Source organism: Phyllostomus discolor, chromosome 4 (genome assembly GCF_004126475.2).
Source record: "Phyllostomus discolor isolate MPI-MPIP mPhyDis1 chromosome 4, mPhyDis1.pri.v3, whole genome shotgun sequence".
Classification (NCBI taxonomy): domain Eukaryota; kingdom Metazoa; phylum Chordata; class Mammalia; order Chiroptera; family Phyllostomidae; genus Phyllostomus; species Phyllostomus discolor.
In genome coordinates this window covers 111,811,859-111,836,772 of record NC_040906.2, presented here as the reverse complement: position 1 = coordinate 111,836,772, position 24,914 = coordinate 111,811,859, and the positions used below count along the sequence as shown (strand labels likewise).

The 24,914-nt window shown below is 36.0% G+C and overlaps 1 protein-coding gene across 2 annotated transcripts in view; it reads left to right on the top strand.

Annotated features, from left to right (window-relative positions):
• The window catches only part of BTBD9 (BTB domain containing 9), a 458,630-nt gene that overhangs the window by 34,745 nt on the left and 398,971 nt on the right, over window positions 1-24,914 (top strand). The gene's annotated exons all lie outside the window — the stretch shown is intronic.

The window sequence follows — 24,914 nt, the reverse complement described above, 5'->3', positions numbered from 1 at the left end:
AAGGATGGAAAAGTGGATCTGGGGTAATAATAATTCTAATTATTATGTGTGAAGCACAAGGCTGAAGAAATGACTTTAAGCTCTGTCTGCTCTCAACCTTGGGGAAGCTGGTTTGTACTCAATCGAACAAGCTGAAAATCCTTGAACACTTAGGGGAGTGTAGACTCAATTTCTGAGAGTTGGGAGTTAGCTGCTTCCTCTGTAGCATCCTACTGAGTCTTTCTATTCCCAAATGGACTACAATTTGCTGACATATATATTATTGATGCAGTATATATGTCTGGAAATTATCACCAGAGCACATCATCCTAAGTGATATTTTGGTTTAAAAAATAAACAGAAGAAAAAGAAAAAAGTGATGGGAGACATTGTGGGGGTTGGGGAACCCTGGGAAGGAAAATGATAGTTATGGAATGGCAGTTAAGTGTCAGGCTTTATGCCATGTTATTTCCTGTGTTTTAGTGTATTTTATTTTATCTCATCATTATACCAACTCTATTGGGGGTGGGGTTATCCCCATTTTCTAAATAGGAAATTCAAATTCTATAGCCACATCTTTCCTTATCCCAGGTTCTGCCACTGATGGCTGTGACCTTGGACCTCAATTTCCTTACCTGTAAAAGGCCATGGTTATGATTCTTAAGTCCTTTCCAGCTTTAAGGCTCTAGGAATTTGTGCCTGTTTACTAATAATGTTGCTTTTTGGCCATGAAAAAAAAGACTATTCAGGACTTCCCCCTACCCCCAGTGAATTAATAACTTCATAGTAACACTGTCAGGTTGTCCAGGCTAAATAATTTATTTTCCCATCACAGAGTGAGTACCTGTTATGTATGTGGGCTTAGAAGGCTACTGTAAAATAAATCAAATAAATAGGCTTGGTGACAGGCTCTCCATCAATTGTTACTAGCCCTGGGCACATGGACAAATAGCTACCTGCAAGATTGTGTGATGATTTTAAAGTGTGTTATGGGTTAAGTGCTAAGTATTTTTATTAATTTAGGAAGTACTTTGGCATGTGGCCTTTAAAAATTACATTATTATATTATCATAAACCTTGATTAAGGCAACAAAACGTATTTACAATGACCAATTTCACAGCTGGGATGAAATATTTTATAGCGTATATAATGAGCCACTAGATAATGTGATTCTCTGAAAAATGAGAGTTGGGAAATGAAACAGAAGCTGTAAAGGCATATTTAGTTGTGAAAATTAATTTCAAGGAACAGTATTATGTGCCTAGTGAGTACTTAATAATTGAGGAAGAGGAGGGAAAAAGGAAATTATGAGGCTTTCAAACCTTCTTAAGTCCATTTTGGAAAAGGTTAGGATAAAAATATAATGCTAATATGAATTTCAAATGCATGCTTTACAACAATGATATACGAAGGAACAAAATTAGCAACTACTAGGTTAACACTAGATGAAATACTTTCCCATTTTGAAGCCACTGTGTTCTAGACACACTGATCCTGGCAAGGAGAGGTTCTCAGTGAATATAATCTCTGCTCAAAGGGCATTTTGAAAATTTATAGGAGGATTTTTGTTTTCTAATGTGGTTGAGATATATATTATTATTATTTTTATTTTAATCATTGTTCAAGTACAGTTTTCTCCCCCCTACTCCCATTCCAGCCCACGAGATATATATTATTTTATTATTTCTTTTGATTTTTCCCTTATATCCAATGTATTTTTAAAAAACACTTAGGTTTTTAAACCTAAATCTATTCAGTAGGTTCTAAATCTATTAACTTTATTTCAAAATAGTAAGGGGAGTAACAAGATATTTGTTATAAAAAGTGTGAGCTTTGAGTATGATAGGGTTCATGGCCATTGTATTTGTTTTCTACATTAGTTATGTTGTATTAGTTTCCACACTCGTTAATATGGAACACTGTACTACCAACTTATAGCTTAAAACAATCGTCATGTATTATCTCACAGTTTTTGTAGGTATAGTCATGGTATAGCTGTATTGTTTGCTGAGGGTCTCACCAGGCTGAAATCAAAGTGTCTGCATGGGCTTTTATCTCATCTGATGCTCGGGGTCCTCCACCAAGCTCATTGGTGGTTGGCAGAATTCTGTTCCTTCTGGTGATCTATGACTGAGGTTCTCATTTTCTTGCTGGCTGTCAGCTGGGGGTCACTCTTACCTCCTACAGGTAATCTCAGATTCTAACTATGTGTCCCTCTCACAACATAGTAACTTACTCAAAGCCAGTAGAAAAATCTCTTCAATCAGCTATATAAGGTAGCCTAATCATATGAGCAACTATCCCATATTCACAGGTACTGCCCACACTCAAGAGGAGGGGATTATACAGGACATCTATACCAGAGGTGGAAATCATGGGGCCGTCTTGGGATTCTGCCCATTACAGCCACTAGTATCAAATCTTCATACCCATGTCATTTCTGTATGTCAGTAGATTTCATTTATTTGAAACAGGGCCTCACTAGCTACTTTAAGCACTCATACAGGTATCAAGTACCTATTGCGTGCCAGGTTTTTTCCAGGCACTGAGATGAACAGGGCTGTGTCCTTGCCTTCAGGGAGATTATTTCTGGTAATATGTTCAGTGGAGAAAATAAAATGGAGTAGAGGGTTAGCAGTGGGGTGAGGTAGGAGTTCTTTTAGGTAGGGTGGTCAGGAAGCAGAAACTTGAAGGGTGAGTAGCCAGTAGTGTGAACTCTGAGAATAAAACATTCTGGCAGAGGGAAGGCAATTATTAGGACCCTGAATTCAGGGATAAGCTTGTCTGTGTTTAAGGAACAGCAAGGCCAGTGTGGCTGGAACAGAATGTGCAGGAGAGAGGTAGGGGATGAGTTCCAGCAGGTGATTGGGTGACAGCTCTTCCGGAGCCCTGTTAGCCTTGGTAAAGGGTACAATTTTTACTTAAAGTGAGACAGGAAAGCACTGAAGGTTTTAAATGATGGAGTGACCAGTCTGATTTATATTTTCAAAAGATTTGTATTGAGAAAAGGTCTCTAAGTTAGGGGAAATGTATAAATACAAAGAGATGTACTCTGTGAAGGAAATGAATACAGCAGCCATGAGTGCAGATGGCAAGGGACCCTGTCTAGACTGAGGTCAAGGAAGGCTGCCTGAGGGCACCTGGGAGATGGAAGGTGAAAAGAGGAAGGGTGGTCCTGGCAAGGGAAACAATTTATGCCAAGGCCAAGTAGCATAAAGGAGCTTGTCAAGTGCCAAGGAATGTTAAGGAAAATGACTGTGGAGTCAGGAGCCAGATCCTCAATCCTTGAAGGCCTAGTGAAATGTTTTTCTTATTCTCTTATGTTAAGATCCTTGGAAAGTCACTCAAGGGTATTAGTGAGGGTGGGAATTGTTGAGGGAGGAGTGGAGGGAAACTGTTCCTAATCAGTATTATAATTTGACAGATTCATGCTGAATGCTATGTGGACAGCAGTTTGGAGTGGAAGCAGGAAGATCAGTTAGTAGCTAAGTTATGGTCCAAGTGAGAAACAATGGTGGTCTGGACTAGAATGATCACATAGAAGTTGCCAAGAAGTAAATGGATTTGAGAGCTCGTTTAGGAGGTAAAATAAAAAAAAATAACTTGCTGATGGATTAGGTATGGAAAGTGAGGTTGAGGGAGCTGTCATTCTGGTTTTTATAACTAGATTCACTGAGCTGGGGCACATTGAGGACAGGGTTTTAGTGGGGGAGAGAATGTAGAGTATGAAGTGAGTTTTGAAATACCTTTGAAGTACCCAAGTGGAGGTGTAAAGTAAGCAGTGAGTTGTAGGAATCTGGAATTAAGTGAAGTCTGTTAATATCTATATGGCCTTTTGGTTAATTTTGAGACTTAATAATGCTAGACACTATATTACATTCTGGCAATATAAAGATGAGTAAGATGTTCATTCAGTATTTGTTAATTATCTACAGTCTCTGTGTCACGGTTATTTTCCTGTGGGAGCTTACTTACCAACAAGACAAATCAATAACAAAATCAAGTACAATATAATGGGGGCGGTGATAGAGGGACACAGAAGCTGATTCCAGAGCATATAAAAGGGTACCCGACATAGATTGGCAACATCAGCGAAGGCTCTTGCTGAAGGGCAGGGGCCTATTCTGAGCTTTGGAAAAGGAGGCAGTCAGCCAGATAGGGGAATACAAGAAGTTCTAGTAGTAAAAGCTGTGGTTATATGAAAAAATCCAGTGATGTCTCAGAAAAGTCAACAGCTCTAAATCCCTGCTTTTCACTATAGACTAAACAAGTGGGGAAGTGATGTCTGTGCTTAAGCTGGATGTTTTATGGTGGTGGTGGTGGTGGTGGTACTCTGATGTAGCTGTTCTTGCTCTGCAACCCTTTTAGAAAGAGAAGACTATTCATGCCTGGAAGACACTTCAGGGAATTTTAGCCATTTCTTCTCATTCACAAGTGAGGTTACTAGTAGCCAAAGAGGAGAGCTAACTAGCTGATTGCTTGGCCAGCAATTCCTTGTCTCCCAGAGTCCAGGCTGCAGGGGTGGCAGTGCCCTTTACTGTGTATTTCCACATTCTCACTGTCATATTTATACAGAAAGAGAATCTCTGGAAATACCCAGATGCTGCCATTGAGTTATGCAAGTCTCCATGTGGGCTTTGTCTTTGGGAGCTGATGCCAGCCCAGCCTAGAGTTAGTTCCACTGTATGACACAGTGGACCTATTCCTTACGGGGTCTACCCCTTTGAATTTAAATAGAGCATTTTCTCTGGACTGCCTATATTTGTATTCTCTCTCCATCTTTCCTTCTGCCCACCTGTGTTTCTGGATTTTTTCATCATGTGAATAGTAATAATAGTATAGTTGTAGTAGTGATAGTAGTGATTGCTATTTGCTACACATTTATTGTGTCAGGACCATGGTAATTGCTTTACTTTCCTCATTTAATTCTACCAGCAGCACTCTGAGGTAGCTTTTTATTATTACCACATTTTACAGAAGAGGAAAATGGAAGTTTAGAAAGAGGTTAAATCAAAGGTTACAGAGTAGTAAATGGCGATGCTAAGATTTGAACTCAGGCAGTGTGACTCTGGATACTCTTTACTGCCTTTCCTAAGACAATCTTCAAAGCAGTGCTGTCCAATGGAAATATAATGTGAGCTAAAAATGCAAGACATGTTTGTAATTCAGAATTTTATAGTAGCCATGCTGAAGAGAAAAAGCAGGTAAGATTGGTTATAAGTCCAATATATCTAAAATATTATCCTCTCAACATGTATTCAATATGAAAAAGTAAATGAGATATTTTACTAAGTCTTTGAAATTACAATGTGTATTTTACAATTACAGCACATCTCAGTTTGGACTAGCCATATAACACAACCAGATGTGGTGAGTGGCTACTGTTTTGACCAGTGCAGTTCCAAAGGGACAGGAAAATGGGTGGAAAGTTTTGACCATATTTGACAGTTAGGGGAGCTGGAGAGAAAAACCTGCCAAAAATCTGCGGATAAAGCAAATTGAATGAGAAAAAGGTAAAGTGGTAATTCCTGGGTCTGACCCAGGGAATGAGCAAGTACACTGCAGCTAGTAAAGGTATCTTTTTTAATTCCGAAAATGAGACTCAGCATTTTCCCATATTGGTTAGTTTTTCTCATAGTGGTGAGTTTCCACAGCCATTCCTTAAGGCACTTTGGGAATAAGTAGGCATTTGTGGCTGGTTACCAGATATTGTAACATTGCTTCTATGGAAAAGAGTTAAAAAAAAATCTAACCCTATCTGGTGTGGCTCTGTGGGTCAGATGTTGTCCAGCAAATGCCGTTTCCTGGTTGGGTCATGTGCAGAATGTAACCAATTGATGTTTCTCTCTCACATTGATGTATCTCTGCCTCTCTTTCTCCCTCACTTCCCCTCTCTCTTAAAAAAAATCTAAGGCTTATAAATAGCTTGATTTTGGAATGTCATCTTTTGTTAATTGTGGAGGGAGTGAGTGAGATTGGAGAAGAAATTGTAGTGATCATTTGCTTGATGCTCTCTAAGTTATAGGTGTTAAAGAACAAGGAAATGAGTTAACTTTTTTAGTTTCTATTTAAGGATAATACTTATTACCTATTACTTTCTTCTTTCTAGAGCTCCTCTTATAGTAAGCCTTTGCAAATTGTTTGTTGAGTTGAATATTAACTAAAAAGCAAATATCCTCAGAACTCAACTACTTGAATTGTTTCCTTCATGAACTTCTATTCTTAAACATTTACTTCCTGTGGGTCCTAACCCTAATAAAGAGCAACACAGGCTTATCCTAAGTAACATGGAAGTGTAGAAAGAATGGGCAACCCTGTCCTTCCTTTTCTGAAAATGCAAACCTGTGTACTGTCTAAAAGCACATCAACAGGATTTTTATATTTTTGTGAATGGAAAAATAGACTAGTGATATATTGAAGATTTTTACAGGAATGTTGACTCTCAGGATTATACTGTTCATATTTGTTTATGTATCACTGAAATATTTATATAATTTACATTGAAAAAACCATAAATCTCTAGAGACTTGGAAAAAAACAAGAAAGGTGCTACATAATAAGTAGTTTTATAAGTTTGGAAATATTTGAAAAATATGAGAAGCATTATACAAAGTATGATGTAGGAGTGTCACCTCGGTTTGTAAAGTGTAAATTGGGAAACCACATAGCTGCTGAATATTAAGGGAAGGGAGAATTTCATAATGAAAACATTTGATTATGGATGGTTCATAGTTTTAAGATGAGCACAGGTATTTTTATATTTAGTTCCTGAGAAAACATGGAGTCGATCATTTTTGTCTATAATCTATGCTTAGATCATTTTATTTTGATGTAATATTTGTTTTTTGAATGCTGCTTTCGTGTGACACTGGGGGGAAAGACTCAGTCTGTGCTGCTCTTCAGGAATTTGTGTTTTGGCTTATTTTTCACTAACTCCTAAAAACCTGTTATTTACTAAAAATTTATTCTCGTCAGTGTTCACTGATTTCTACACATTACTTCTCAGTAAAGTGCAACATGTGAGAGCTAGTCTATATCAGTGTTTTCATCCTTTTTTTTTAGAAGTCTCCTTTTGATAAACATACATATCTTATCACTTTTAAAAGTTTCCACCTCTTAAAAGTTTTTGAAGTACCATTTATATAAAATATAAATCAATTCTTGTTTTAAAGAAAGGAAACACTTTAGAAGTACATTGAGTTTAAACATAAAATTTCCCATTCATTCCCTTTGTCCCCTCACTCCACCGCCCTGCCTGGAGGTTCCTGCTGCTAACAGTGTGGTGTGTGTCCTTGCAGTCCTTCTTTTCTGTGTCTATTTTTACTTAATTGGTTTGATAGATATTTAAGTACCTTCTTAAATACATATAGCCATTCACATACATTTACATAAGTGGACCATGTTGTACTGAGGCCTGCTTTTTTTTTACTCACTGTGTTTTAGTGTTAAGGTCAGACCTTTCAGATCTGTTCTATTCTTATTAATGGCTGTGCTGTGTGGATGCATTATAATTTATTTTACACTTGCCATATTGGTGGACATTTAGTCCCCCACAGCCTTTTCCTATTCCAAGCAATGTTGAATTAATAACCTTATGTATTTCTAGAAGCACAATTGCTGGGTTATAGGAAATGTATATTTACAAATTTGACAGCTTCTGCCAAACTTACCTTCAAAAAGCTGAACTAGTTTATACTGCCAGTAGTATTTGAGATTGTCATTTCCTACATGTATGATTTAGTTATGAGTTTTAAACTTGAAGGGCCCACAAAATGTAGCTCATCCTCTCCCATCTCATACCTTTTCCAAGGTAGAAGCTAAGTTTCAGGACTTGAAATGATTTGCCTAGATCTTACCCAGAAGAACTATGAGTACTTCCCAGTCTTCAATATGTATTCCCTTGGAGGCATCTTACTCCAGACACATTTTATATTGCAAGCTCTACCAAATTGTTTATTATGGTCTCCTCTTCTCTGTTGTTACTCAAAACAAGCTTTCTTTTCAGCCTCACATTTTCCAACAGTACCAGGAGACTCTGCCCTTGCTATCTTGTCTGTGTGGAACATCTTTCATTTAATATCCTTAAAAAGCTACCTTCTTCCATTATTTAAAACCCACCTTATTCACAGGGTATATGGGTCACTTCAGATTTACCCATGGGTGTAGCAAAGCAAAGGAAGTACTTTATGAATTTTGTTTCCTCATCAGCAGTTGACCCCACCCTATTGACCAAAAATAAAACATATGCTTCTTCATTTTTAAACTTGGAAAAGGAAATAGATGGCAGACATTTGTTTATGATAGCATTTCTGGAATGTGTGATGATTATATATCTGTCAAATGTGATGGCATTTCAATGAAGTGATATCCAACTTTAATAGCATTAACATTTTTTAAATCACAATTTATTTTTTTCTCTTAGAAATGAGGATGTATTCTGCTTGTAAAGTATGAACAGAGTTCCTCTTCTTGTGTTGGTGTATTCATTCCTCAGGTGCATGCATTGTAGGCTTGCTTCTCTTATAAAGGCATGGTCCTAGCATCTTTTCTTGATGTGCTATGAGAATTTGTGTCAGTGACATCCCAAGTTAATGCTGCAGCTGAGCTGGTCACATATCAAGGTTATGACTTTAGGTAAAGAATCTGATGCAATTCTAAGGAACTGAGATCAGCTTTGATGCATATTTTGATCATGACAAAAGAGATAGAATTCAGTAGTAGATGTGAATTAAATTTAGTCCTTGAATGTTGTTCAAAACTAGGAATAGCAGTCTAATCATAAGCTCATCAATTATTCAGTGGCATCTCAGGGGTTTGAGTGCAGAGAATATGGAAGACCCTTCCACTACCCTGTAGAGTTTTTCTAAAACAAGAAAAAAACACATACATTATTCTCAATTTTAATGGATTTTATTTTCCTAGTGTCAGTAAAGTTTATATGTGTACCAGAAGAGGGTGAAAGGCAGGCCAAATATTTGCTTATTCATGGAAGTTTGTAGAATATTTGGGGTAAGATCAAGTTTGGAATATTAAAGGGTACCAGTTTTACAAGAAAAGTCCATTTTCTTAATCTTAAAACACATGAGCTTCTTGAACTTTTTGCCTAAGTTTTTCTGTTTCTAAAATGAAAGTTATTTGACATGCACTGTTCACTAGCTTATTCTTTTTTATATGATAATTCTATTGCTGGTTCTTTTTTAAAATTGAATTTATTAGGGTAACATCAGTTAATAAAGTTATATAGGTTTTAAGTGTACAATTCTATAATACATTATCTGTATATTGTACTGTGTGTTCACCACCAAGAGTGAATTCTACTTGTTACCATTTATTCTCCTTTACCCCCTTCTATATGCCCCTACCTCCTTCTCCTTGGTAAACACCATACTGTTGTCTGCGAGGTTTTTTGTTTTGTTTTGCTTTGTTTTTGCTTAATCCCTTAACTTTTTTTTTGCCTAGCCTCCAACCCCCTCCCCTCTGTATCTATGAGCCTATGTATATTTTGTTTTTTTATTTTTGTTCATAGATTTCAAATGTGAATGAAATCATATGGTATTTGTCTTTCTCTCACTGGCTTATTTCACTTAGCATAATATTCTCCAGGTCCATCCCATATTGTTGCAAAAAGATAAGATTTCCTTCTTTTGAATGTCTGGGTAGTATTCCACTGTGTAAATATACTACAACTTTTTTTAATCCTCAATCTAGGATATATGTATTGATTTTTAGAGAGGGAAGAAGTGGAGGGGAGAGGGACATTGATGTGAGAGAGAAACACTGATCAGTTGCCTTCTGTATGCACCCCAACCAGGGATGGAACCTGCAACCTTCTGGTGTATGGAATGATGCTCCAACCAACTGAGCCACCCGGCCAGGGCTGTACTGCTTCTATTTTACCCACTCATCTACTGATGGACACTTGGGCTGCTTCCAAATCTTGGTTATCATAAATAATGCTACAATGAACATAGGGGTGCATATATGAGGTCAGTCTGGAGAAAGTCCAACCATTGTTAATATAATGAGAATGGTTTGCACAACATCGATGTACTCTGGCAGCGAAGGAGAGTGTCTGATTGCTGCATGAACAATGATGACTTCACTGTACTAGTCAGTGGGGGTGATGGATACTGTTGAGTGAGCATGTGTAATGTGTGGCCGCCATATTCAAAATGACTAAGCAAATGGAGCAATTAGTTTGCATCAAATTTTGTGTTAAGCTTTAAAATTCCTCCACGGAAACTTCTTCATTCACATGATTCAAAAGGCCACAGCTAGGGGTCACTGTTGATTGGCAACATCATCAGGACAATGCACCCGCTCATGCATCATGTCTCTTGCAGAATTTTTTTGTGAAACATCAAATCACCTAGGTGACCTAGTTTCCCCACAGCCCAGATTTGGCGCCTTGTGATTTCTGGCTTTTCTCAAAATCACCTCTGAAAAAGTAGGGATCACTTTCAACAAATTCTTGACCATCTTTGAAGCATTTGTGCCACACTTTTATTTACACTGAACTCCTTTCATCATTCAAGAAAGCCTTCTGAATTAATTGAGTAGTTTCTGTAGAGCAATGTTCAAGCTTAATGCAAAATTTGATGCAGATTCATAGCTCTACTTACTCAGTCATTTTGAATGCAACAGCCACGCATTACTCTCACTCAATGGCATCTACCATCGCCACTGACTAGGACAATGAAGTTGTCATTGTTCTTGCATGTGCATTCCAGTCCGCTCTCCTTGGTTGCCAGGTTACATCAATGTCACACAAACTGTTCTTGTTATATTAACAATAGCTGGACTTTTTCTGGACATTCTTCGTATCCTTTGATTTATTTGTATCTTCTTCAGTTTCTTTCTTCAGTGTCTTACAGTTTTTTGGGTACAGGTCTTTTATATCCTTGGCTAAATTTATTCCCAGGTATTTTATTTTATTGTTTATTTTTTTGATGCAATTGTAAGTGGGATCATTTTCTTAATTTCCTTTTCTGATAGTTCATTATTGGTGTACAGAAATGCAACAGATTTCTGGATACTTATTTTGTATGGTGCTACTTTACAGAGTTCTAGTAGTTTTTTTGGTGGAATATGTAGGGTTCTCCATACACAGTATCATTTCATCTGCAGATAATGACAGTTTTACTTCATCCTTTCTAATTTGAATGTCTTTTATTTCTTCTTCTTGTCTGATTGCTGTGGCTAGGACTTCCAGTACTATGTTGTATAAGGTAGTGAAAGCTGGCATCCTTGTCTTGTTCTTTTTTTTTAAGATTTTTATTTATTTATTTTTAGAGAGGGAAGGGAGGGAGATAGAGAGAGAGAGAAACATCAATGTGTGGTTGCTGGGGGTTATGGCCTGCAACCCAGGCATGTACCCTGTCTGGGAATCGAACCTGCGACACTTTGGTTTGCAGCCCGCCTTGTCTTGTTCTTGATCTTAAGGGAAATGCTTTTAGTGTCCGCCCATTGAGTATGATGTTGGCTGTAGGTTTATCATATATGGCTTTTGTTATGTTGAAGTTATGTTCCATCTATCCTACTTTGCTAAGAGTTTTAATCATAAAGGGTGCTGGATTCTATCAAATGCTTTTTCTGAATCTGTTGATATGATCATGTGATTTGTACCCTTCATTTTTTTATGTGGTATGTCATGTTTGTTGATTTGTGGATATGGTAACAACTTTGCATCTCTGGAAAAAATCTCACTTGATCATGGTGTATGCTCTTTTTAATATGTTGCTGACCCAGTTTGCTAATATTTTTTGAGAATTTTAGCATCTCTGTTCATTAGGGATATTGGCCTATAATTTTCTTTCTTCGTAGTGTCTTTACCTGCATTTGGGATTAGGATAATGCTGGCTTCATAAAATGAGCATGGGAGTCTTCTCTCTTCTTGAATTTTTTCGAATACTTTAAGACTAGGTGTTAGTTCTTGAAATTTTCAGTAAAATTTATCTGTGAAGCCATTCTGTCCAGGACTTGCATTTGTTAGGAGTTTTTTTTTATTACTGCTTCAATTTCATTAATTGTAATAAGTCTATTCAAGTTTTCTGTTTCCTCCTGATTCAATTTTGAAAGATTGTATGTTTCTAGGAATTTATCCATTTCTGGCAGATGTTCATAATATTTTCTTACAATCCTTTGTATTTCTGTGTTGTCAGTTGTTACTTCTTCTCTTTTATTTCTGATTTTATTTATTTGTGTCCTCTTTTTTTTCTTGGTAGTCTGGTTAAAGATTTGTGAATCTCTTGTTTTATCTTTTCAGAGAACCAACTCTTGGTTTCATTGATCTTTTGTATTTTTTGTAGACTGTATTTCTTTTATTTCTGCTCTAATCTTTATTATTTTCTTTCTTCTACTCATTTTAGTCTTTCTAGTTCCTTTAAATGTAAAGTTAGATTGTTTATTTGAGATTTTTCTTGTTTCCTGCAGTAGACCTGTAATTGTATGAATTTCACCCTTAGGACTGCTTTCACTATTTTCCATAGGTTTTGGGTCATTGTGTTTTCATTTTCATTTGTTTCAAGGTGTCTTTTGATTCCTCCCTTGATCTTATTATTAACCCACTTATTATTTGGTAACATGTTATTTAGTTTCCATGTCTTTGTGTGCTTTTTTCAGGTTTTTTTGTGTGTGATTGATTTCTAGTTTCATAGCATTATGATCAAAGAAGATGCTTAATAAGACTTCAGTCTCCTTAAATTTATTGAGACTTGTATTTTAGCCTAACAAAATTTCCATGTGCACTTAACAAGAATGTATGTTCTACTGCTTTGGGGTTAAGTGCTTTGGAGATATCAGTTAAATCCTGTTGGTTTAGTGTGTCATTTAAGGCCACCGTTTTCTTTCATTTGCTTGTTCTTAAGTACACACTTTCTATTTGGCTGTAGTCTTCGCTTTACCTACAGATTTGGATCAGTGGCTGTGGTTTTGGACAGTAACTCCGAGACTACGTGAGGATGATTAATTTTCCCATAGGAGTAGAGAATAGTATGTTGGAGGAATAAACACAATGCTCCCCATGGCAGGTGGGGCTCAGTTGGTTGGGTGTCATCCCGCAAAGTGAAAAGTTGCTGGCTTGATTCCTGGTCAGGGCACATGCCTGTGTTGTGGCTTTGGTCCCTGGTTGGGGAGTGTTCAAGAGGCAACCAACCAATCAATGTTTCTTACATTAATGTTTCTCTCCCTTCCTTTCTCCCTCACTTGCCCTTTCTAAAAAAATTAAATAAATAAAATCTTTTTAAAGAGACAATGCTCATAAAACTAAAGGAAAGAAATTATAAAGGAGAAAAAAAGGAACAAAAGAAAGACTAGTGAATAATTTGTAAACATTTCCTTTAGATTATGTTCTAGAATGGCAACAAATATAAATCAAGATTTTAGGTGGACTAATTTTTCAGAGTTGATTGTTTTTTAAAAATTTCACTATTTTGTAGAAATAGCCAAGATATAGGAGTTTAACAAACTGCATAAAAGTATGCTCAGTAGAACATTTTTATAACATCTACAAATGAAAAGCCAGTTTCGTTATAGAGACAATAATGCAAATGTTCACAGTAGCTTTGCTACATAGAAATTAAATTTGTGCCATTGATGATTCCACTGCCTTAATGGGAGTTCACGTTATAATAACCTTTATTAATTAGGAAAATATAATATAGTTTAAATCTAGGCAAGACTATTGCAGACTCATAAGTTGCCACTGAAGAAATTAAACATAAATGGCTTGTCCTGTGTTTTCAAGTGTCATTACAACTAAGAACTTCTGTTCTTATCATGACTTTTTCATTGTTTTATGGCTCTAGGTGCATTTTTTTTCTGTTTTCAGTATACAGTCATGCAGTTTTCAGTGGCTTGGGACCAAAAATGCTGAGAGCCTGTAAAAGGATAGTTATAAACTCTGAGATCTGTTAAGTGATAGCCACTTCTTAGAGTTGTAGTCTGTGACTCATTATTTCCAAAAGTCATCCCATCTTAAGATTTGCAGTTATTTTGGGAAAATTGTTTTAATTAGAGATTGGATTTAGGGAAACTGAAGAAGGCCTGAATTTAACAGAAAATAAAAATAGTGATGCAAATTATATATTGGGCTGTTTTTCCTTGGACATCTTTGATATTTTGTGGTTTAATATAGAGTAGCTTCTCCCAACTACTACAGAATTAGATATTATTGTCAAACTGAGCCACGGGCATTGCCTAGTCTAGGAGAACACGTTTCAAAAGATGACCTAAGGCCACTGGCGGGCCCTGATAAAAAAAATATTGTGAAATGTCAGGTGATCTCATATCCTTTATATATCCTTTAGCAACTTACTAATAACCAATCAAGTAAAGCATTAACATTATGCAAAATGTAGCATTCATAAATTCACATTAGCATAATACTAGAGTTTATAAAGGATTCTGATTTAATGTTCTACTGAGAAGTTTGGCTACTGTGCAATCAGTTGCAATATTGCAAAGTTCCAGTTCCACATGTGAATGTGCATGAGGTAGAATTATTTTACATTTTTGGTAAGATGCATATCATCAGTGTTGGTTGTGCTTTTCAGTTTTGTGCATATCATGCTGAGTTGGTTGTACTTTTCAGTTTTTAAAATTTTTTAAGGATTACTGTTTATTTTTTAAAGTCTATTTTATTTATTATGCTATTACAGTTGTTCCATTTTCCCCTTGTTCCCCTCTGCCCTGCACACCCCAGCCAACCAGCAGTCCCCCCTTAGTTCATGTCCATGGGTTGTACGTATGTTATTTGGCTTCTCCATTTCCTACACTATCCTTAACCTCCCTGTGTCTATTTTGTATCAACCATTTATGCTTCTTACTCCCTGTACCTTTTCCCCCATTCTCCACCTCCACATTGATAACCCTCCATGTGATCTCTATTTCTGTGATTCTGTTCCTGTTCTAGTTGTTTGCTTTGTTTTTGTTTTTTGTTTTTAGGTTCAGTTGTTGATAGTTGTGAGTTTGTTGTCATTTTAATGTTCATATTTTTGGTCATCTTCTTTTTCTTAGATTAAGTCCCTTTCACATTTCATATAATAAGGGCTTGGTGATGATGAACTCTTTTAACTTGACCTTATCTGGGAAGCACTTTATCTGCCCTTCCATTCTAAATTATCGCTTTGCTGGACAGAATAATCTTGGATGTAGGTCCCTGACTTTGAATACTTCTTTCCAGCCCCTTCTTGCATGCAAGATTTCTTTGGAGAAATCAGCTGATAGTCTTATGGGAATTTCTTGTAGGTAACCTTCTCCTTTCATCTTGCTGCTTTTAAGATTCTCTCCTTATTTTTAACCTTGGGTAAGGTAATTATGATGTGCCTTTGGTGTGTGCTTCCTTGGGTCCAACTTCTTTGGGACTCTCTGGGCTTCCTGGACTTCCTGGAAGTCTATTTCCTTTGTCAGATTGGGGAAGGTCTCCATTATTTTTTCAAATAAGTTTTAAGTTTCTTGCTCTTCCTCTTCTCCTTCTGGTACCACTCTGCATCGGGTGTTGGAATATTTACAGTTGTCTGGTGGTTCCTAAGCCTCTTCTCATTTTTTTGAATTCTTGTTCTTCATTCTGCTCTGGTTGAATGTTTACTCTTCTTTTTGCTCCAAATCGTTGATTTGAGTCCTGGTTTTCTTCTCTTCACTATTGGTTCCCTGTACATTTCTCTTCATTTCACTTTGTATAGCCTTTACTTTTCCTCTGTTTTGTGACCGTACTCAACCATTTCTGTGAGCATCCTGATTACTAGTGTTTTGAACTGTGCATCTGATAGGTTGACTGTGTCTTCGTTACTTAGTTCTTTTTTTTGGAGTTTTGATCTGTTCTTTCATTTGGGCCATATTTCTTCGTCTCAGTGCACCTGTTATGTTGTAAGGGGCAGAGCCTTAAGTATTCACCAGAGCGAGACAATCCAGGTCACTGCATTGTGGGGCTATATATGGGGCAGGGGTGAGAGAGGGAACAATGCTGTTACTTGGCTCTCAGCCAGCTTTCTGTACTTCCTCTGCTACCCACAAGCAAATTGGGCCCTTCTGGTGCTGATCTGGGTGGACAGGTTTGTGTATATTCTAGGGCCCTTTAGGTCTGTCCAACAACTTCTCCTGTGAGGCTGGGAGTTTCTGCTGCTTTTGCAACCCTCACAGGTTTTTACATCCAGAGGTTTTGAAGCTTTCTTTTCCCATGCTGGATCTTTGGATTGCACAGTCCGTCCTGCTCCCCAGTTGTTCCTCTGCATGCAAACGTGGGACTGCCTGGTCGGCCAGCTGCTGCCCTGCCCATCCTGGTCTACCAGCTGCCACCTTGCCCACTCAGCTCTCCAGCTGCCTCCTTGCTCCACATCCTCTTCACCACTTCTACCAGTTTGAATGAATGTTTCTTCTTTAACTCCTTGGTTGTCAGACTTCCATACAGTTTGATTTTTTGGCAGTTCTAGTTGTTTTTTGTTTTTAAATTTGTTTTTTTCCTTCTTTTGGTTGTGTGAGAGGGCAAAGTATATCTACTTACATCCCCATCTTGGCCTGAAGTCCTATTTTTATTATAAATTACTGTTTAGCCTTATCATTGTCAGTTTAATTTGTTGTAGATTGTTCAGTTAACTCTAATGTATATTGATGCATATTTATATTAACAATATTCTTGGTCTGAACTTTTCATTTACTAGACTTTAAATTGTAGTTAAAATGACTTTTTATCCCCATATTAGAAAAGCAGATGTATATATACTCTCCAAACATTGTCTTGAAAAATGACACTTTATTCATGTTACCCATGACATATTTTCCCTGGTTTGAGTAGGGTGTGTTAAAAGAAGTTTGAGAACTGCTGGACTAAGGAGCCAATTGGTAGGTCTAAGAGTCTGAGTCAGAAACATTTCTGATTTCTTCCATGTTGCTACAATATAACTCTTGTAAATTCAGGACCTTGACAAAACTTGGTTTGAATCCACTATTTGTTGTCTGTGATGGTGGACAATTGCATAATCTTGTTTGTGTTTCAATTTTCTACCTGTAAGTTAGGATTAAAAACAGTGCCTACCTAATCCAGTTCTTTGAATATTAGATAAGATGTTGTATGTAAAATGCTTAGGACTTTGCCTGCCCTATAGTAAATTCTCAATAAATATTTATCCTTACTACTAGGTGAGAAGCACTTCTGTGTCCCTATTGCAAAATGGTTTATTTTTTACTAGATTGTAACTTCCTTTAAGCTTATTTTTGGGTTAAAACTCTCAACCAACATTTATATGTTGCATATGTTTTAATTCCTTTTGTATGAATGCTCATTGCTAATAATTGTGTATGTTTCAAATGATCTTGATTATTTCAAGTTTGGGATATTCACTTTTTAATTGAAATATATTTAACATGTAGCATTGTGTAAATATTAAAGATGTATAACATGTTAATTTGATACATTTATATATTATGATTGCCATTGTAGTGGTAATTAGTACTTCTATCATGTTATATAATTATCATTGCTTATTAGTGGTTCAATTAAAGCTGTAATTTCTTTGCAGTTTTGATGATTATACATAATACAGTAATACTGTCTGTATTCACTATACTCTACAGGAGATCTCTAGGACTTAGGAGAGGGTCACCTTTAAAATCTAATTACTAGTAGTGTTGTCATAACAGTCATTTTCTTGTTTGCTTATGTTGGCATACATTACCTTCAATCAGTGGTTTCCTTGCAAGAACTTTTTTAATCTACTTGTCATTTTTGTGAGTAGTAATTTAATTAAAATGAGATTACATTTGGAAAATTCTCATAAGCAAGCACACCAGTGAACCTGATACTTCACTTAAGCAAATGAAGATACTACCTTCAGCCTTACCAATTTTGTGGAATTCCCGCTCTTCTCTCAAGACACCTGTTTGTCTTATGAGACAAGTTTTTGGCATGCCGATCAAGAGAGAGAAGCAATGTACATCCACATATTACTAAAGCTTATTTTTTTCGTCCTTTTTCTGGGTTAAAAATACATATCAGTGGAAGTGTTAAGGTTTTCCTTATAAATTTCTATGGTTTGTATTGCACTCTCTCTGGAATATGAGTACCTCATTTTGGAGAGCAAGTTATTTACATAGGCAATTATTTGAATATTTACTCTTATTCTGATACAAGAGTATAACATAATTTTTTGAGCTCCTACTCATTTAATAATTTGGCATAGCCATAGTTATTTTGGCATAGTATTTATGGTAGATAACTATATTTGACTTTCGAAAAGTCATAAAATCATGGTCTGCTAGTTGTAGAATTCACATTATTTGTCATCTTGTCTTACCTTCCTTAGTAGACAGTGAGTTCTTCAAAGGTAGTAACTTTATCTTTTATTAATTTTTGTGTTTCTGTCATGTGGCACTGGGCCTGTATTGTAGAAGGAGCTCAATAAATCTTTTATCAAATGAATTATATACAAATACAGAAACTAGTTTGTCCCTTGGCAGAGAATTGGAGAATCAATGTGGTAATTCCTAAATGGAGTTAGATACAATCGCAGTAAAATAATCTTGTCAAATATTTTTGTTATGATGTAATTCATTAGTGTTCCAAGCTAAGCATATCTATAAAATCATAGATTGACAAGATTTTGGAGCTGGATTGGGTGTTGGAAATCATTTACTCTTTCCCAGAGAAAAACATTGCAGGAATCCTGAATAGAAAATGCCCATGGAGTCCAGTCATGTTTTTCACTGTAGCACTTTACTGCCTGGGTGGTATTACTCTTCTGCAGAGTTTAGATTGGATTTGCAGAGTAGCAGAACCAAGGTTATACTTGCCAGTATGGTCATTCTATTCCTGTTTATTCAAACTTTTGGATGACATGGGTAGAGTATATATCAAGAGAAGTGAGGTATCCTTCCCATGAGAAAGTAGAATGTGATTTTTTTTTAGTGTGTTTAAGATGCAGACAGGACTTCATTTATCTCCCCAAGTGATAATAATGTACACTTTAAAGAATACTACTTAAAATTTCACACCACATGGGTACCAAGAGCAAAAAGAAATTGCTGAACCATATGCTTGTAAATGCCATCTCTTTCCTCAAGAGGAAGATCATTTATATTTTGCAATTAAAGAGCAGAAGGTCTTTTCTCCTGTAACAGCCTTTCAGTCAGGAAATTTGCAGGATGGAGAGGGCTTCCCAGGGAAGATTTATACAGCATTCAAGGACTCATTGGCATCACTACCAGGTAGAATTTTGCTCTTTGTCTATTTACTGATTAAACTCTGGAGAATAAACTTTGATTCTAAAAAATGTAGTAAACCCTTGTTAAAGAAAAGTTTATAAACAGTTCTACTGGAAGTGAGCATTAAATAAAGAAATTGATATTTAGGTCAACTTGGTTTTTTCAAACTCCTTAAGAGGCAATTATAGCGTTATAGCATTATGAACTACGTATGGTGTTATCACTTTACTGATGGACGTTGTTTATTATTTTGGTTAGGACAAAATGGTGTGGGTTTCTTATTGCATAATAAACAGTCATTAACCCTGAGGGTTTCATACAGCTGTTTGAATCTTTAAAATTTTTTTTGATGTATCTGAATTCATGTTAAGTTGGCCAACCACAAAAAGTAGTGTAGGTCCTCTACCACCATTCCTGGTAAATATGAAGCCCCAGAAGCCTTGACTAATTATTGTGTATGATATGCTGAATGGGACCATTTCTGGGTTGAAGGATCCCTGCCCTCTCTTAGAGTAAGTCCTTGTTTCCCCTGCCTTCCTTCTCTTTTCCTTCCTCCCTCCTTGAAGGAATAGTTTAACTAAATAGATTACTCTTGCCCTATCCTGTGAATGTCACAAGTTTTGGTCTCTGGGACTGTCAACAGGAGCAAATCTCAGAACATTTTTTGTGCATCTGACAAAAATCTGCCTTAAGTTTAGAAGAAACTCATACTGAAAACCCCCAAGGTGAAGATCTTTAGTTGGGATGTGTCAGATAGAGTGTCCTAGTAGGTCATGCTACCCAGGTGTCTGATATTTATTACTTTTTGCCTGTCTTAGTGTAATGAATTTTTTGTCTCAGCTTTCAAGTTGTTAATTAATTTTTTATCTGTGGGGATAATATATAGTCCCTCTGCTTATTATCCTTAGTGACTAAATCAGATACTGCTGGTTGTGGCAAATTAAATCCCTTGCTGTCTCATACACAAACTAATTTATTTTGTAATTTTAGTGGCCAAAGTTATTGAAATATTTGTATATAGTTTTATTATAAAAATACGCATGTTATAAAAATTTTAAACATTACAGAAATATGTATTGCATTATGTAAATTTTTCCCACATCCCTGATCCATTGGGTTAACCTGTGTTAACAGTTCGATGTTTGCTTTTTTTTATTAAGAAATGGGATTTTACTATAATGCTATTATATAGCTTGCCTTTTTGTGTACAATTACATATATTTATGATTTTTTATGCCAGTAGTATCTAACTTCATTCTTTTAAAAAATCATTGTATAATATTCCATTGGATAGACTTACCATATTTGTGCTTTTTTTTTAAGATTTTATTTATTTATTTTTAGAGAGGGAAGGAAGGAGAAAGAGAGAGAGAAAGAAACATCAATGTGCAATTGCTGGGGGCCATGGCCTGCAACCCAGGCATGTGCCCTGACTGGGAATCGAACCTGCGATGCTTTGGTTCACAGCCTGCGCTCAACCCACTGAGCTACGCCAGCCAGGGCAGACTTATCATATTTGTTTACCCAGTTCCCTTTAAATGGGCATTTAAATATTTTTCCAGTTTTTTACTGTTATAGGAAGTGCTAAAGTTGACATCCTTATGTATTTAATTGTGTGCTGTTGTCTGAATGTCCAGCTTTTTTCAAAATGGCTAGCCATAGCTTTTTATTGGAAAAAAATTTACATTTTCTCTCATTGAATTGAAATGCCACATTTATATGTATACTAACTTCCTATGTGTACCTGGCTATATTTCTGGACTAGTATGTTCCAATGATGTGTGTCTGTAATATAACATTGTTTATACTGTTCTAATCTATGATTTACTTTCTCATCTAGTAAGCTGGCCTCTTTTATCACTTTTTTTTCAGATTATACACCAAATCATATATTTTTCTTCCATATGAACTCCTTTATCCCAATTTACTTTAAAAACTCTGTTGTGATTCTGATAAGGATTACTTTTAATTCCTGTATTAATTAGAACTATGCCAGCTTAAAAAATCCTCTTGATAAATATAAAATTCTCACTTCTCATTCTCAGTTTTCTAATATGTGTTCCCATTTATCAAATTATTGGCTTTTATTTTTTTAAAAGATTTTATTTATTTATGTGTAGAGTGATGGGAAGGGAAGTAGAAAGAGAGGGAGAGAAACATCAATGTGTAATTGCTTCTTATGCGCCCCTTGGTAGGGGCCTGGCCTGCAACCCAGGCATGTGCCCTGATTGGGAATCAACCAGTGGCCCTCTGGTTCGCGGGCCGCACTCAATTCACTGAGCTACAACAGCCAAGGCAAATGATTAGTTTTTAATTGTGTGTTCCTACCAAGAATGTTTGGTTGAATTTTGTTTTCTGTTACTGTTGTTTTTGTTCACAATATAAAGTAGCATAAAATATTAAATATGCTTTTTATATAGTGTTTTAGAGATGTTTGCTCTCTTTACAACATTGTATCTTTCTATCTCCAAGCAGTGTATGTCCATTTTTTTCTTAAGTTCTTCAGTGGAGTTTTATAATTTCCTTTACACATTCTGTGAGTTTATTTCTGTGGATTGCATGTGTTTTCCAATTATAAATTGCAGCTTTTTTCTCATTTTCTAGATGGTTGTTTTGACATGGAAGGATTTTATATATTTTCATGTAATAATTTTATGTGGTCTCATTAGTGAACCTTCCTTGTTTTCTCTCATATCTTTTCAGTTGATTTTCATGGGTATTTCATGTGGGCAATCAGATTATTAGCAATAATGATTATTTTGTCTCTGTTTCGTCACCAATTTAGTTTTAACTTGGTTTTCTTAATTGCATTGTGTTTTTTAATTAAATTTATTGGGGTGACATAGGTTAATAGGGTCATATAGGTTTCAACTGTACAATACTATGATACATGATCCACATATTGCATTGTGTGCTCACCACCCATAGTTACCGTAAATCATCTGTCACCATATATTTGGACTTCTTTACCCTCTACCATTTCCCCACCCCTTTCCATCAGGTAGCCACCATACTTTTTTTGTCTGTCTCTTTTGAGTTTCAGTTTTATATCCCACATATGAGTGAAATCATATTGCTCTTAGCCTCTTCTGATTGATGTATTTCACTTAGCATTTTGTTCCTGAAAATTGTATGAGACATCCTTATTTCTGAACTGTCTAGGAATGTTTCTAGTGTTATATTATTAACTAGTTGCTTATATCTGTTACAGTTAGGCTGTGTATGTAGGTATTAAGTAAAGGAGGAATCCTTTTATTTCTGTTCAATTAAAACTTTTAAAAATAAACCTAATGATTACATTAAATGCTATTTTAGCTTTTATTGTGTTATTTACCTGACTTTTTTCTTCTTTGACTTTTTAATTTGATGACAATTATTTTCCCTAATATTCTTCATCCTTTTGGAATTAACCCACTGTCATGAATCCTTCTGCTTAATCCTGTCTTCCAATATTTTACATAGGATTTTTTTTCATTTACACTGGTTTTTGGGTGTGTGGCTATGGTCACATCTTTGTGTTAGGGTTATATTGCCTTCATAAGAAGCAGCAGAAAACTTTATTTTTTCCTTTGTGCACAGGAATAGGTTAACATTGGAATTATGTGATCCTTAAAGTTTTGAAGAAAACTGTCCAGAAAACTGGATCTGGCAAATTTGGAGATCAGGGGTCAGTAATATATTTGGGCAGGTGGGGTAGGTTATTTTTTTAGTATCCTTTCTCTTCTCCAAATCTAAGATTAAATAAGTGTATCAGATAGGTTTTTAGACTCTGTTTTCATTGCTTTTTCTAACATTGTTAGATCCTCTGGTTGTTTCTGGAGCTATACAAAATATGTTAGCAGGATTGAACTTTTATTTTTAGAAAGCCTGCTTGCAAAATTGTCCCTTGTCTAGCATCTGGAAACTTGGATTTTAGGAGTTCCTGTCATTAATTGAGGAGAGTGTCTCATTTAAGCTGTATAAACAGAATGGTTTATGTTGAACACTGCTTTCCTTCATGTAGTCTGGAATTTGGATACACGCCAGTCAAAGGCTACCTACACTAACAGCCTCCCATTAAACACCCTGGGTACTGAGTCTCTAAACACAGGCTGTCATAGCTCTGTGGGGGAATTAAGCACATCCAATGTAACTCTGTTGGAGAGGTCCCTTGTGTCTGGTTTTCCTCAGACTTTGCCCCACTTGCTTTTTCAAAACCTTTGCTGATTTTGCTCTGTATTCTTTTCCTGTAATGAATAACAGTCGTGAGTACAACCATATACTCAAGTCATGGAAGTTCATTTCATTTGACAGGCCAACACAGTGGCATTAAAAGGCAGTGGCAAAGTTAAAAAATATAACTTAAGAAAAACCTAATATAATCATTACAGATGTGGAAACAAGCTCATGGAAGTTAGAAAATTTGTTGACGATCACATATGTCATTAGGGGCATAATAAGTTTCAAAACTGAAGAAAAAAGTCAATAAATAGTTTTGCCCCGTAAACTTAAATTTTTTCAGTTATATCCATCAAGTTAAAATTGATTGTTTAAAAAATTAAGTTTATTGGTATGTGGTTTCTAAAACATGCTTTTTAAAAAGCAAGCAGTGGACCCAAACTGTGACTTTGTAGGTAAGCTACAGCATAGGGTGAAAATGTTTTCTACATACAAGCTGTGGCATTGGTAACTTTGTTAGCACTGTTTGCCTCTTTGCAATAAGACTTAAAATGGAATTATATGAATTTTCTTGGCTGGTGTTTATTTGTATATTTGTGCATCTCAGTAAGGGCTGGGAACTTACAACAGAGTCTAAATCAGCAGCTCATTAGAATCACTTCATAATAGTGATTACACATTCCAGACCAATTAAACAAGAATCTCTGATAGGTGGGGCTCAAGCATCTTTTTTTCTTTTTCCTTTTTCCTTTTTCCTTTTTAAGCTGCCCATGTGATACCAACATGTGGCAAACTCATTGAGAATCATCGGTCTAATTAAAATTTTTTCTGTCACGAAGGTTAAGAGCTTCTCCTTTCTTTTTGCTGCGTAGTATTCCACTGTGTAAATGTACCATAGTTTTTTTATCCACTCATTTACTTATGGGCACCTAGGTTGCTTCCAGTACTTGGCTATTGTAAATTGTGCCACTATGAACATTGGGGTGCATATGTTCTTTTGAATTGGTGTTTCAGGATTTTGAGGGTATAATCCCAGCAGTGGAATTGTTGGGTCAAAAGACAGTTGCATTTTTAGTTTTCTGAGGAAATTCCATACTGGAATTGCTGGAATTCCAATACTGGAGAGCATTGTACTAAGTGAAATAAGCCAGGTGATGAAAGACAAATACCATATGATCTCACCTATAAGTGGAACCTAATCAACAAAACACATAAGCAAGCAAAATATAACCAGAAACACTGAAATAAAGAACAAACTGACAGTAACCAGAGAGGAAGCAGGGAAGGGATAATGGGGGAAAATAGGGGAAAGTCCATCAAAGAACATGTATGAAGGACACATGGACAAAGCCAAAGATAGGTTCGAGGGTGGGAGGTGGGGATGGGTGGGGTGGGGGTCAAGGTGGAGTGAAAGTGGAGACAACTATACTTGAACAATTAAATTTTTTTCTATATACCAATAAAATTTGTGTTTATTCACAAATAAGTGGATATTTTTTACACCTGACAATATTAGCTTTATGTCTCTAGTTGGAAAAGCATAATTAAAATATACATCTCGTAAATGAAATTGTATGACTAA